Source organism: Onychostoma macrolepis, chromosome 14 (genome assembly GCF_012432095.1).
Source record: "Onychostoma macrolepis isolate SWU-2019 chromosome 14, ASM1243209v1, whole genome shotgun sequence".
In the NCBI taxonomy this organism is placed as follows: domain Eukaryota; kingdom Metazoa; phylum Chordata; class Actinopteri; order Cypriniformes; family Cyprinidae; genus Onychostoma; species Onychostoma macrolepis.
The window spans coordinates 13386537-13401301 of record NC_081168.1 but is presented as its reverse complement, the minus strand read 5'-3'; the positions used below and the strand labels follow the sequence as shown (position 1 = coordinate 13401301).

At 35.0% G+C, this 14765-nt stretch overlaps 1 protein-coding gene across 8 annotated transcripts in view; it reads left to right on the top strand.

Moving 5' to 3' along the window:
- drp2 (dystrophin related protein 2) overlaps window positions 1–14765 on the top strand; it is a 156521-nt gene that overhangs the window by 19372 nt on the left and 122384 nt on the right. The window contains exon 1 of one of the 8 annotated variants that reach the window (XM_058797338.1): window positions 12027–12043. The exons of the other annotated variants lie outside the window; for them this stretch is intronic. The gene's annotated coding sequence lies outside the window, so the exon portion shown is untranslated. Of the gene's footprint in view, window positions 1–12026; window positions 12044–14765 lie in introns of those variants that run through there. 8 annotated transcript variants of the gene reach the window in all.

Here is a 14765-nt window from a genome sequence, read left to right as displayed (position 1 = left end):
ATGAGTCCTCAGGCCCTGTTGGCTAATTAAACCTGACATCACACCACAATTTGCTCTCTCTGACTGCTTCCTGCTGGCCTCCATGAACTCACTGGCCACTTTTCACATAGAATCAGCTAATTGTACATCTACTGTAAGAAAAAATGTCATAGCCTTTTACTGAGTATACAGTACTTTAGTGAACTCTAAATGGTGTATGTGTACTAAGTTTTTTTATTTTAAAGATCGCAGTAATTTGTACAAGAAAATACTATTTCAGTCTCTGTAATTATAATATAAAATAATAATTTACTAGCAAGTTCTTGAACTAAATACTACACCTATTTTTTTACACCTAGTGTACCCTTTAGATCAGGGATACTCAAATCTGGCTCGTGAGATCCACTTTCCTGCAGAGTTTAGCTGTAACCCTAATCAAACACACATGAGCATGCTAATCAGTGTCTTCAGGATCATTAGAAAATCACAGGTAGGTGAGTTTGATCAGGGTTGGAGCTAAACTCTGCAGGAAAGTGGGTCTCACGAGCCAGATTCGAGGATCACTGCTTTAGATATTAATGTGTCTTTAAAGAGCAGTTCACTGAAAAAATGAAAATTTTGTCGTCATTTACTCACGCTCTTGTCAATCCAGGCCTAGATGATTTTCTTCTGTAGAACACTTCCGTGAAAGTCATTGGAGACCATTTTTTTGTAATTTTTATGTGGACAAAACCACTTGAAATGTTCCTTAATATGTCGTTTTTTATTCTGTAGAAGACTGTAAAGACACCGATTATACTCGCACCAGTGTTCTCTTTTGTTAATCGCTTAGGGGTGAGAAGAAGTTTGAAATACTTTTGCAATGATATATGGTTAGCGAACATCCCAACGCCTCCCAGACTGCCGAGAAAGACAGATGAATATGTAAATATGTGCTATGCATTTTCCTCTCAGTAACTAAACAAACACACAACAAAAATGACAGCCTTGAGAAAGCATCAGATCATAGAGATATGTTTGTTATGTTTACATCAACTCTGCAATTTGACACTCCAGTCAAGTCACGTCACATTTATTTATATAGTGCTTTATAAAACAGATTGCTTTAAAGTAAGCAGCTTTCATCTCATCAAAGAGGGCAGAGCCGCAGGCATACCTTCCTATTACATAATTACCACAGGCCAATGGTAGTTTGAAGGAGTTTTGTACTGTTTTGTACTCCTGGATTGAACTCCAAACAAACTTCATTTTGACCTAATTTTGTTCAAAATTATGTCATATCAGTTTAAATTTCGCTAAAAGTATACCGGGCCTTTAGGTGAATAAATGATTACATTGAGTTTTGGTTGAACTATACCCAAGGTTGCCAGGTTTTCACAACAAAACCCGATCAAATGCTACTTAAAACTAGCCCAATGGCATTTCAAAGAGGGTCCCCTGGTAAAAAAATTGTGTTCTGGGGGGTAAAATATACATTTTTACCCCCGGTAAAATTTGCATTGCAGGGGCAAAATATCACATATTTGGGGTCGCTTCAATCCGCGGCAATAGTGTTAAAGTAGCCCAATTGATTTGGCAACACTGACTATACATTTAAGGTGCCAATATGTGCACCCTTTAGGGGTAGATAAGATCCAAAGATCTAGTTCTGAGGGAACTTTCCCACGACAAGCTGTTGTACTACCCTTGATATCACAGGTACATCATGGAGACGCCTGTTTGACGTCTGCATTTACATCTGCAAGACGTATTTTTTAAGCGTTTGCTCATCTGCAATATGTCTATAGGATGTTTCCTATCAGATGTCAAATAGATGTCTATTAGATGTCTTTAAGATGTTTATGATTTAGAACGTATGTAAAACTGACATCTTACAGACGTCTGTCAGATGTTTGTACAGAGCAGATGCTTTTCAGATCAAGTGATCTTTAACAGACATCTTGCAGATGTACGAAGATACAATTTTGTTCAGACACTGTGTGGGGATGTAGTTAGTTTCATTAAGCCACACATTAACTAAAGATTATGATGTTTGTCTGAGCATGATGAAAAGTGACCAGTCAGAGCCAGTTTTTTGTCATTACCTGTCATTTATCCATATGATTTTGCAACACGGAAGTCATTTTCTTTGAATAAGCAAGGCTTTATCTTTATTAGCCAAAAGGAATAATTAAGTGCAATAAACAGTAAATCTATTTGCTCTATAAACCAGTGTTTATGGCTACAATAATAAAATACTATGATAAGAAATTCCAGTTTGCAATATTAAGCAGCATAATGATTTTGTACAGCTAAAATAAACGGAAGTGGGTAACACTGGAAGCCTTGCAGATTCAAGTTACAAACAGCTTCTCCCACTCTGAGGTTAAAAATATGGCTTATACGAAGTAGTGGATTGAATTCTGTTTGTAAATATCAAGTTTTTTTGTCTCTCAGGCACCACTTTTTTAAAGATTTGCTTTCACTAACCTGGCAAATCCGGATTAGTTATTTCTTATAAACTTAAGTATAGGACCAGCCAATGAGGTGGGAACTGCAGATTTCAGCCAGCTCTTGCAATTTTTGTGTGTTATGTGCATCCAGACGGTTAGTAAACACACTGTGGGTGAGCCGGCTGAGACTAGGATGAAGTCTAACTGCAGAATCTTAGTCTTGCTCACAGAATAGGAGCAGATTTCTGTGTGTTTGGGTTTTCCTTTCTCCACAGACGTAGATTTGTGGGTCAGCGTGCTCTGACTTTAGTTTATGCGATTTCTCCACAGCAGGAGGTGTGCGCCGTGTGTGGCTGAAGCTCCATGACTCCTTTGGGGGAGATGTGTTTTGTGAAGAGTCGTGCTAAGCTCTTGTGTGATACTCTCTTGTTGACGATTCGTGCTTTGTTGTCATCAAAGCATGTTGTCATTGCTTGTTCCTTTATGAAGCTTGAGGGTGCGAATCTGGTTTCATTATTGAGGGGGATCTGTGCGTGCTCTCGGGCTGCTTTCCCTCTTTTCTTAGGGAGGACTTCATGTGTCAGATCTACCTGAATTGCTTTACTTGTTTCAGGTGAAGCGTGACTGGGAGAATTTGAGTTTTATCTGGCAATGCTTTGACAGCTAAGCAGGAAAGAGGAGGACAGACTTAATACGGATTGCAGTCAGCAACCAACATGTCAGCTGTACAAATGCAGACATGTGCATGTGCTTTTACATGCACTCGTTGGTAACATTTTACAATAAGGTTCAGTGGTCCTGTTGTATAATAATAATAATGTTATGAGGGTACAATGTATTACTGTGTTCATGTGTTTGTTTATTTATATGCTAGTATTTTTTTTTTTTTAATTTAAACGTGTGTAGCCAATAAGTGCATTGTATCAAAATTACTCATTTAAATGCTAGTGCGTGCCAGTTAAGTAAACTTAATATAAAGTGGTTCTCTTTTGGTTAATAATAATAATATCTACATACTAATAAATTCAAGTTGCATGAATTCACATTGTATTATGGGTGTGGGTTCGTATGAAGTAGCAATTGAAAATGTTTAGAATTTAACCTAGATTAATAAATGCTGTAGAAACTGTCCAATGTCAGCACATACAGTACCTAATGCATAACAAACTAAACTTAAATGTTAAGTGTTACTTATACATTTAAACACACACTTGAGTTTGACAATTGTTTTTTATACTGTTTATTATATTATTGATGCGGTATCTTAAAGAAATGCCCATGGTTCAGTACAAGTTAAGTTCAGTCCATTGCATTTCATATTATCAGTTAGAAGCTAATTTTATTTTGCACCATTTTATTAAACTGTAAGCCCCTTAAAATGATAGAACAGGACATAGTCAACCAATGTTAAATACTCATTGTTTATAGTCAGAAAACTTAAATATTATTCTTGTTAACATGAGACTAGTTTGCTAGAATATTCAGTTTTCTCATTAACTTTTAACTTCGCATGATGATATATCACTGTTAAAGCTTGTAAACCTGGTAAACTGGTCTTAACCTGACACAAAAGTACAGATCAAATACTATATATATATATATATATATATTTAAACAGGAATACATTTTAGTAATTTAGCCAAATATGAGCTTCACAGTTCAATCTGTTTACTTCCATTTAAAAGTCCCTCACTGTAACACTAGAATTTGCCTTTTAAAAGAACAAGAGAAAAGTCGAAAGTATTTTCCGTGGTAACTGTTATTGTGTATTGAATGCTGTCAATTGTATTGAACCTGGAACATTCCTTTAACACAGCACTTAGAGACATGGCCATTGGAAAATATCGATCTAAACAAAGGATCCACATCGGTGTTCTCTGACAAATGGGTTTATTAAGATGCTCTGTGCTTGCCAGCATTTACGAGTCCATTAAACAGCATATACTCGTAATGGCATATCATATTCATCTATTTTACTGTCAAATTAAGACAAAAACTGTGCCCTTTGAAGTGAGTCCTTGATAAACAATGCAAATGTTAATTGCTGTGGCCTCATATCAAGATTTTGTTTTACTCGGGGTAATCTGGTGTGGTCACACACCAGTGAAGGTAGTAGTGGTTTTTTAAAGCAATAAGACGTTACATTGCAGTAATAGAATTTTATTTAATATTCTGTAGTGCAGAATTCAATTTTGCAGTCACACATGCATTGTATATTTTAATAGCTTTGAAGTAGGAACATCTAGACTAGGTTACAGAGTCAGACTGACCCATTTAATTAAACAGTTCTTTTAAAAAGTTATTTGTCCAGCAATGCTATCCATTTTAATAGAAAATGTAAGTATTTAAAGGTCTTCAAAGTGTTAAAGGTACTTTCTCTTTTGGTGAAAAAGCAGTTCTGCAAATATTTTAACAGCAGGAGGAAAGCTTGAAAAAGCAATCCACATATTATCTTTTAGAAAGTTTATAAAGCTTTAAACTCTAGCTGTAATACTGGCTTTGACCTCCATACTGCAGTTTGCCAGTGCAATACTAATCAATACTGAGAGCACAAAGCAAATTAAAAAAATATTATTTAGTTACAGGAACTTTTTTTTTTTTTTTTTTTGGAGGAGTCATCACTCAGCCCAAGAGCACTAGTTGAAAAAAGAAAGTTAGACCTTAGTATGTCAGAAGAAATCGGGGGAAACATAGTGCAATCACCCAGCCTGAAGTGAGAAGGCTTCATTCATTTTAGATGAAAGATAAACTATAATGACCGGATATATGTACAGTGTATGTGTATATGTATATATACACACATATTTTCAGTAACTTACCAAAAATACTGTGGCTGCTCATGTGCATCACGGCTTTGAGGTTTAGTGTGCACCTGAAGGTTTTGGAGCAGGTGTTGCTTTTTGATCAAAGAATGAATTTAGAGAGTAAGGCACTCCCTCTGCATGTGTGTGATAAGTGCATACTGCTGGAAATGAGATAGAAAGGGCCATAAATTGGATGCATATGGAGAGAGACGGAGAATGATAGATGGAAGTGTGCATGTGCATTAGTATGCTTCTGAATGACGTGCTCTTGAGGAGTAATCCTGCACACTGTTGTGATGGTCATCTCCTAAAGGAATATTCCAAGTTAAGCTAAATACACAGTATTTGAGGTGTAATGTTGATTAATTTCCACTTGCACCCTACTTAAAACAATTTAAAAACAGCATAATCATAACAAAAAAAAAAAAACAATTGTTTGCAATGATAGTGATGCTAAAACCCTAAAAAGAGGTTTACAACTCGGTTTTAACTGAAAAATGAATGTAAGTTGTTTAATATATAATAAGCTTCACATTTCTGTTTTGACTGAAAAAAATTGGCCCCATTTACTTTTATTTTAAGTGTAAATATATTCATTTATTTATTTAGAAAACAAGGAAGTCCTTTATTTTTTGTGGTAGTCAACATCATGCCACAAATGCTATCGACTGAGCTTAACTTGCATTGAATCTAGTATCTCTTCCTTTTTGAATCCATTTAAGCAATTCCTTTCTCTTGCAGTTCTCCTAGTGGAAATTGTATTCAGCACTGTTTTGGCATTTCGAGGCAAAAATAGAACATTTTAAATGGAACTAAATGGTTTTAATTACATCTCATCATTTTAAATACAAGGGAGTATTTTAATTAGAGAAGGCGTCTCGTGCTCTTCTCTTTCCAGGGGGAGTGCTCTCTGTAACACCAAAGCAATTTGTTCCCGCTCTGCCTCCATTTCTCATCCCCAAAACGTTTTTCTGAGTGCAGTGAAATTAATGCAGGGTGGAAATGTTGGTGGGGTTTTAATAAGATTGGCAGAAGGTTCTGCAGGCCCTGAAAACACCACAACACATGCTTTTAAGATTACTTGAAATGTTCTAAGTACATTTTCCCCATTCTTTTGCTTCCAGAAATGCTTTGTATCCGCTCTCTTTTTGCTCTTGCCTGAAGTTAAAATAAGTTTTTGCGGCTCCGTTATTAAATGCAACCAAAATGATGGGCAGTTGACAGATTTGTGAGCGAGAGAGATCCTTTGAGAGTGTGTCTGGGGGTGACTGGAGGAAGACCCCTTCACTTATTTCCTGTGATGTACTGTAAGATTTACAGGCTTTATTGGTCTTTGATTTGAGGTATAGGCTTAAATTGGATTTATGATTAAGAATGGCAAAGTTATCACCATCTGTTCTCAGAAAGTGACATTAAGACTGAAATCCTTTTGCTGCTGATTGGGAAACGATGATTGCTAGGATTAATTAATTACTCTGTAATATGTAAGGGTGGAAAGTAAGAAGAGACGTTCCAGCTGCCAGAATTGTTCTGTAATTGCCTTTGTGGCTCTTATTCTCCAGCTCCAGAGAAGAGAGTTTAGAAAGAGAAAGACAAATCAGAATGCTTTGCTCCTAAATGACTCCTTGAAAATTTTGGCCTGTATACTGTATGTCTACGAACATATACTGTGTTCAATAGCTGACGGAATACAGTTAGTGGTTTTGTTTTAGACTCCTAAATATGGTTACATTTACACACACAGTTCACTTAATGTTGAGAATAAGTACATATTCATGTCATCAATCATTCTGTATCTGTAATTGTATGGTGTAAACTGCTGAGGTGGAGAAAATCAAAATAAAGTGTGGAAAAAAATTATATCTTGCTGGATACAGTCATTTCTTAAATAAAAAAACAAAACAAAACTAGTGTTAGGTAACGATTAATCACGATTAATCGCATCCAAAATAAAAGTTTTTGTTTATATAATATATGTGTGTGTACTGTGTATGTTTATTATGTATATATAAAGACACACACATACAGCATATATTTTGAAAATATTTACATCTATATATTTATATTCAATTAATTTATATTATATATAAACATATTTAATATATAAACATAACATGGTTTTCTTAAATATACATGCATGTGTGTGTGTATTTATATATACATAATAAATATACACAGTATACACACATACATTATGTACAGAAAAACTTTTATTTTGGATGCGATTAATCGTGATTAATCGTTACCCAGCACTAGTTTTTAATTTTTTTTATTTAAGAAATGACTGTATCCAACAAGATTATTTTTTTTTCCTCACTTTATTTTGATTTTCTCCACCTCAGCAGTTTACACCATACAATTACAGATATAGAATGATTGATGACATGAATATGTACTTATACTCAACAAGATATAATTTTAAAATAATATGCCGTACCCGACTGTGCGTTTCCCTATTATAGTGGGGTTTTTTTTTATTTTTATTTTTTTTATAATTGTTATTTTCAGACACAAATAGCAGCAATTTTAAAGTATGTAAACCAGATTACGGTAACATTGTTGTACTACTTGCATTTTCCATTAGAAAAATAAGACAGTAAACTTTATATATTTCATCTCTTTTTTGTTTTTAGGTGAAAGAACTAAATACTTGCCTTTGATTGGCATTAAAAAAGCATTATTCACATTTTGATGTGCTCAGCATGTCGGGAAAATAAGTTTCTGTTCTTTGAATATCTGATGATTGCTCTTTAAAGGACAAGCTGTCCTTGTGATAATTCAGGCTTCCCATGTTCCCTTACTGTATGCTCACACCATGGTGTCTTTTACTCTGTAGGCAGTGCACTCAATGCCCTCTTGCTGTGAAAACATTGCTATTTGAAAGGATGCCTGTGTGATGTGCTCTTGTATTCCTCTTTGCTCTGCAGACGAACAGTCTGTCTCTATATAAAGCAGAACGATGCACAGACCGCCTCACATGGGCGGCACTTTCACTTGACCTGCACACCCTCGACTCAATCAGAAAATTCATGAGCCTTGTCCACTCCATCAAAAACTATTAGGGCAACACTCCAGCAGCTAATGGCCTGTCATCATTGTCACTGGCTACACTAAGTCACTCATCTATAGAAAAAAAAAATCATATCTAAAGTGAAATTACAGAGTGAATTCGCTGTCTAGAGCACTTGCAATTTACAGAAATAGAAAAGAATTGGCCAGCTGGGCTTGTGCTTAATATGATACATCTGCTAATCGAGAGTGGCTTTTGTCAAAGCACATCTGAAACCTTTGATTGTTATTCACTAAAATCCCCAGTGGAGAGAACCGCTGACCCTATACTGTGGCGTAAATGGAAGAGTTAGCTTGACATTGAAAGCTGTTTTCAGTTAAGCGGCCAATGGAAATTTGTGTCTGAATGTCAGATTTCTGCACATAAGGGCGGCAGCAGCCGTGGGTGTCGGACTGAATGAGACAGAACTACAGTCTGTGAGTGGGAGACGGGCTGCTAATGTGCCGGACGGATGGTTTTAGCATGATTGAGCAGCTTGTGATTCCCACATGACTGTGATGACCACTGCCCTTTTCCCTTTGGGGGGAGCAAAAATGTTTTTGTTTTTTTCATGCATTGGTTTTATATTAATATTAGTGCTGTAAATCGATGGACTGTGATTAATCGCAAATTTAAAATATTAGGATTTACCTGTAAATGTGTTGAAAAAGAAATGCATGAAACTAGTTTAAGGAAACAGAACCTTTCACACCTCTGCCAGGTATGAGACATAATCCTTATTATTCTTTTATATAAGAATATAAAGACGATTTATGAGATTAATAGTACACTTTTACTCAGAACTCACTTCAAACCACCATCGAGTGTTTGTAATAACTTCCTTTTGCGATCACATGTGGAATTTGGTCGTTTACTGTTATGCTATTTATAGCCTTTTATATCACTGCACTAATTAGCATTTCAGATGTACACATTCATTTCAAGAAAATCACATACAGACCATATGGAAGCAGAATAATGACAATAGAGTCTGGGAATGTGTCGTCCCAGCGGCAATACATTCTGGGAATTTAGGTCACGGAGCTGGCTCATTCCTGGTATCCGGTAACATTTTGGCTTCACAATTTTTGGAAAAGAAGTTATACGTTTTTCATGTTTTTAGCATTCTACCAAAATGGTGACATGTTTAACTATATGGAACACATACTGGTCAAGCTCGGTGACTTAAAAAAATAATAATTTTGGGTATATTGTTCAGACATTTGCTGTGAATGTATTCCACCCTGTTAGGGACATATACATAGTTATCACAAAATTTTAATAATGTAAATGTTAAACAATAATGAGCAATAATAAGATAGTATATGTCCCTTATGCCATAATGATATTTTTTATTCTTGAAACAAAAACAAAACAATTATTAATGAATAGAATGTCTTTTTTGTTTTTTTTATAGGTACCTTTATAGGTACTTTTTTGTGCCAATTTTTGCCAACGGGATGGTAAATAATATAATATAAAAATTTTGCTCAAAAACATATATATATGCTGGTAATGCTCCTCACCTCACAAAACAAGACAAAGGTATGCCAAACATTTAATGTTGCTTTCAAATTTTTATTTAAAATTACTTGTCTAACAGGGTGGAAATGAGCATAACAGGGTGGAACACTAGTGTTAAGTTCTAACAGCAAATGAGCTTTCCGTCATTGTCCTGCATGGTTTGCCATATGTAATGTATGGAACTGCAAAACAATACAAAACAATACAAAAAATGAAATCCAGATTTCCTTTGGGGGAGGGACACAACAGCTATGTGGTTCCTTATCACAATCAATCATGATGACAAGTGGCAAAACAAATCTCTGTTTAGGTGGCTAGAGAAATACTAACAAATTAGAGAGGACAGACATAAGAAATGATTTTTTAAAAAAATTTTTATAATTGATAAAAATAAAGATGCTGTAATTCATTTTGATTAACTAGATTAACAAACAAAAACCCAAAAACCATCACAAGAAGCAACATATTTGTTACATTTGGCTACATTTGTTCTTCTATGTACCGCCATGTTGCCTGGTCTACCTGTAAAGACCTTTTATTGAGGGCCTGCGGTTCTTTGATCAGGCACGCTATCTGATTGTCAGCATACCAGCTGATGTCTTTTCTTGGGCCCGGCCAGAAGAATTTATTGATGCCATTATGATTTTTAATGTTTTTAAAAGAAGTCTCTTCTGCTCACCAAGGCTTCGTTTATTTGATCAAAAATACAGCGAAAACAGTAATATTGTGAAATATTTTTACAATTTAAAATAACTGTTTTCTATTTGAATACATTTTAAAATGCAATTTATTTCTGTTGGCAAATCTGAATGTTCAGCATCATTACTCCAGTCTTCAGTGTCACATGATCCTAAATCATTCTAATATGCTGATTTGCTGCTCAAGAAATATTTATTATTATTGTTATTATTATTATTATTATTATCAATGTTGAAAACATTTTTGTACAATATATATATATATATATATATTTTTCAGGATTATTTGATGAATATAAAGTTCAAAAGACCAGCATTTATCTGAAATAGAAAGCTTTTGTAACATTATCACTACCGTTCAAAAGTTTTGGGGTCAGTAAGTATTTCCTTATTTCTTTCTTTTTTTTTTTTCTTTTTTTTTTTTGGAAAGAAATGAACACTTTTATTCAGCAAGGATGCATTAAAGTGATCAAAAGTGACAGTATATACATTTATAATGCTGCAAAAGCTTTCTATTTCAGATAAATGCTTTTCTTTGAACTTTATATTCATCAAATAAATGATTTACACAACTGTTTTCAACATTGATATCAACAAATCAGCATATTAGAATGATTTCTCAAGGATCATGTAACACTGAAGACTGTAATGATGCTGAAAATTCATTTGCCAACACAGAAATATTGCATTTTAAAATGTATTCAAATAGAAAACAGTTATTTTAAACTTTAAAAATATTTGACAATATTACTGTTTTTGCTGTATTTTTGATCAAATAAATGAAGCCTTGGTGAGCAGAAGAGACTTCTTTTAAAAACATTAAAATTCTTGCTGATCTAAAACTTGTGAGCGGTAGTGTACATATATACAATTGTATTCATGTACATTACCACTCAAAAGTTTTATGGAGGTAGATTAATTTGCAGTATACAATAAATACTATTTATTCTATTAGAATTTCCACCCTGTTAGTTTCACATTCCACCCTGTTAGGTTTATAGACCTAACAGGGTGGAACATTTTGAGCTAAATTAGCTGTAGTTTTTTGAGTGATCAACATTTAGCTCTCTAACTTTCTACAGATGAACATTTATAACTATGTCAGATATGTTTTTTTTTTTTTTTTTTGGATCGGCCAAACATTCTCCATAATATAGCCTAACAGGGTGGAACTTTAAGAGTGTGACAAGCAGGAAAACATTTCAAAAACTTAAAAATAAAAGGTAGGAGTGAGAGTTGACACTTACCTCCACTTGTACAGTTGAATTCCAGCGGAAAAAATAAACAATATCACTTCCTGAAAATGATCTCAGTGGAATTGTAGTCTATTTTGGAAGGCGAGGGATTACATACTAACAGGGTGGAAAATGAATTTAGGGACACGGTAAATGAAGAAAATGATAAAAAAAATAAAAATAGTTTCACATGATTTATATGTATGATTAGATTAAGTTTAGCCTAGTCCATAACATAATTTGAATCATCTAAGTTGAATCATAAACATTAAATATGTCTACATTCACTACGGAACTCGGATGAAAATTAAGCTGAAACTCGGTATGGTAAACATCTAAAATAAAATGTGGCTTTATAATTCATCTCTGTAGATTTAATATAGATACAGTGATTTGCATTAAACTGTAAGCCCTCACACCACTAATAGAAGGAAATCATGTATGGAAATGTTATTTGCGGCAGCCCGTTAATACCCAGCCACTTTTTGTACGAATTAAGTTTCGTTCATTCATTCATTTGATCGCTCGCATCGTTGTTCGGCATCCTAGTAGGAGTCTTCAACTTGGTTCGGTCAAGTCAATGTATTTATTTGCATAGCATCCACAATACACATCGTTTCAAAGCAGCTTCAAGTTCTGTTACCTCTATAATGGCTTAACTCTTAACACCGAGCAGTTTTACCGGGCAATATGACGATATAACAATGATCCCGTTTGAGATCTAGCTAGTGTATTTTTCTCTTACAAAATTAGCCATGGTTTTGCTACTCTAACCACAGTTTATCCATGGTATTTAAGATTGTGGTTATAGGAATGGTACATACACCAAAAACACGGTCGCTACACGTTTACTATAGTAAAACCATGGTTAATTGTCGTAAGTGTTTTAGCAGTTAGCCTATATCAGTACCACTGTAGTGAAGGAGACTGAATAGTAATGACTATTTGCAGCCTCTCAGACAAACAACAGAGCGATTATTTTTATTTAAAGAGATTTACATATTAGTCCGTTTTATTCTAAGCGTAAAAAAAATATTAATGTAAAACGGTCGGCTTTTTCTGTGGTGATTTGCATTTGTTTACGCTGTGTGCTCCTGAGCGTGACCTAAAACATGGCAGAATCCGATGCGGCGTGACGTAGGTTCCCATTCTCTATAGTTTTTGAAACATAAAGCATGCTGAATTCCACAAATCGAAAAAAAAGGTGCATTGCAATTAACAGTGCTTGCATTTTAATGCCTTGTATTTCCAGGGCTTGCATTTTTAGGTCCTGAAATTTAACATAGTTGTTTATTTAAGCTGTGGATATTTCAATTCAAAATATTTCACGCACATTTTCATAATTAAAAATTCAATAATTCATATTCACCTTCCAGAATTCACTTCCAAAATATTAAATCTGTTTAAAAATACGATGTATAATATTCGACAGGCAAATTTCGGTCATTTTATCCCACTTTCCAAATTCGCTGCTACAAATTCAGTGGTTAAAATTTGGCAGAAAATTCATCGTTGCGTTTCCGGGAACCGCAGGAATAGCAGTAGAGCACCGATGCATGATCTCCAGCTGCTGTCAGCCGCTCACCAGCAGGTGGCCATATGTGGATTAAGTCATTCATTTACAAAAACTGATTTGCAAAAATGGAGCAAGCGCTAAGTAGAAGTTTTGATTATCGGGGCCAGTATAAACATGTGGAAACGCTGATTGTGTGTATGTTTAATTCAACATATTCGCTGTTTCCCGTAGCCTACATGTAAGCAGCTTTCTCTACCACAAAGGAGATTATAATGCTCTTTTACCCAACGCTGAAGTACAGAACTAACATTACATCTGAGGAAGACATATGTTGCTTTCGGTTGTTTAGTTTCTGTAACTTTGTATCATGGCTTGTGAAGCTGTGCTGTAATACTGGGGTTCCCTTGATACACTCCAGGATTCCCAGACGACGCGTAACGCGCCTCAGTGAACTAATACAGTGATATAAGACCTCAGATCTCAGAATACACTTTATTGAAGATTATGCGAACTATATCGACTGTTAAGCAGATGTAGAATATGAACGAACGCACAAGGTTTCACGCTGTTTCCCTCAAAAATCGGTTAAAGAAAACACATTACGCGGCTCAGTAGTGCACTAACACAATAACAGCTATTAGGCTTGTTTGAGATGCAACTCGCCTGAAATGTAGGCGGCTGCAGTGCGGGGAGGAGTGAAATAAGTGCAGTCAAGACGGATAGTTCTGCCTTCTCGAAGTGGAACAGATACCAACGAGATCAAAGGCAGATATCGCGTTATTCTCACTCATGCTCTGTGCTGCTAATAAATGTGATATAATTTCAGTTCTGTTGCTTTTATATAAATATAAATATGATGAACAGGACACCCAAAGTGCTTGCTATTTAATACGAAAGGCATATTTATCATCCATTTCTACTTTAATATAAACATGTATTTTAGATTTTTATAGAAATATGACAACAATCACATATCTCACACAGAGATCGCACAATCATAGTGTTTGGGAATATTCAAGCATAATTTAAATACACAATCACATGAAATAAGATTGGCATCAGGAAATCAGGCATGCATCTCGCGGTCGGTTCTGCGCAGATTTTGCTCATCTCCAACAAGCCTATTAAAAGATCAAACTCAGATCTTACTGATGATGCAAACAGATGAGGATATGAATGCAAGTTAAGGAACGCGCACGTTTAACATTTCCCATAAAGAAAACACTTAAGGTGGTTTGTTGCCTCAGTGATAATAAATGATTAAATTCAGCATCTAATTAATAAAATATATTACTGTATATTATGTACATTTAGGCAGATGAGCCCAGAATATGAGCCCACAACCAACAAGTTTCACCAAACCATTTTTTCTCCCATAGAAAACCAAGCGCTATTCATGGGTTTCAGTCACGTGACTTTTTTGTTGCGGCCGCCATCTTTAGGACCTTGCGTACTAATGCATAGCCTCTCCTTGGTTATCGTAAACCAAAATAACACTTCGCCAACAACGAAAAACAATATATAGATA